Below are 1,719 nucleotides of genomic sequence, written 5' to 3' on the forward strand. Positions count from 1 at the left end.
TTTAACTCATAAAGAAATACATAGGCTGAAAATCAAATGACGGAAAACAACACTACATGCCCCAGCACTTCAGAAAAAAGCAGGGGTAGTAATTCTGTCTCAGACAGTCTCAAATTCAAACCAAGAATAATCAAGTGAAATAAAGAAGGCCACTATATACTGGTTAGGGGAAAAATGCAAGAGAAAGAGGTAACACTCAAAAATATGTATGCACCAAACATGGGGAGCACCCAACTATATAAAACAAACCTTAATGGACATGAATAATTTCATATCCAATATCACAGTCTTAACAGGAGACATTTATATCCAATTATACCAAAAAGATAGGTCAACCAAACAACAAATTAGAAAAGAAGAAGCAGAACTGAACCAGAGCTTGAAAGAAATGGACATACTGGACATATACAGAGTGTTTCAAACAAACACAGCTGAATACACATTTTTCTCAGCCACACATGGGTCATTTTCCAAAATAGACCACATAATAGTCCATAGGTCATGCTCAAGTATATGCAAGAAAACAGAAATTATCTCTTGCATATTATCTGAGCACACTGAAATGAAACTGCAAATAAACGACAAAAGAAACCAGAAAAACACCTTACATACATGGAAATTAAACAAAACCCTACTCACCAATCAAAGAGTCACAAATGAAATTAAACAAGAAATTCAACAATAACTATGATGCAATGAAAATTCAACCACAATGTATCGGAATTTATGGGATGCGATGAAAGCAGTTCTCAGACAGAAATTTATAGCTATGAACTCATACATAAGGAAAACAGAATGGAACAAATAAACACCTTAATGCTACAGCTCAAACAACTAGAAAAGGAAGAGCAAACAAAACTTAGAGACCAAAGATGGGAAGAAATTATAAACATTAGAGCAAAAATAAATTCAATTGAGATGAAAAAAATAATTCAAAGAATGAACGAGTCAAAACGCTGGTTCATTGAAAGATTAGATAAAATCATAAGCCCCTAATGAACCCCATCAAAATGAGCAACAACATTCAAATACAAACAATAAGGATTGAAAAGGGAGTAATCACCACAGACCCAATGGAAATTCAGAAGATTATGAATAGCAAATTTGAGAATCCCTACTCTCACAGAATAGAAGACACAGATGAAATGGACACATTCCTAGAAAGATACAAATTATCAAAACTGAATCAACAAGATATAACCAATCTCAATAGTCAATAACAGCCAATGAAATATGAGATGTAATAAAAAACCTACGGACTAAGAAAAGTTCAGGTGCTGATGGATTCACAGCTGAATTCTACAAGATATTAATGAAAGACATAAACATTATACTTCCCAAACTCTTCTATGAAATTGAAAACCATGCAATCCTCCCAAGATAATTACTGGAGGCAAGTATTATACTGATAAAACCAGAAAAAGATGCAACTAACAAAGAGAACTACAGGCCAATCTCCCTCATGAACACAAATGCAAAAATCCTCAACACAATCTTAGCAAATAGAATACAGATGCTCATCAAGAAGATCATACACCATGAACAGATAGGATTCATCCCAGGGATGCAAGAATGGTTCAATATTTGAAAATTAATAGGTGCAATACACTATATCAATTGAGCAAAAACTAAAAACTACATGATCATCTCCATTGATGCAGAAAAGGATTTTGACAAGGTCTAACACTCATTCATGTTCAAAGTCCTACAGAAAATTGG

This window comes from Octodon degus, unplaced genomic scaffold, assembly GCF_000260255.1.
Source record: "Octodon degus isolate 3935 unplaced genomic scaffold, OctDeg1.0 scaffold00114, whole genome shotgun sequence".
NCBI classification, from domain to species: Eukaryota; Metazoa; Chordata; class Mammalia; order Rodentia; family Octodontidae; genus Octodon; species Octodon degus.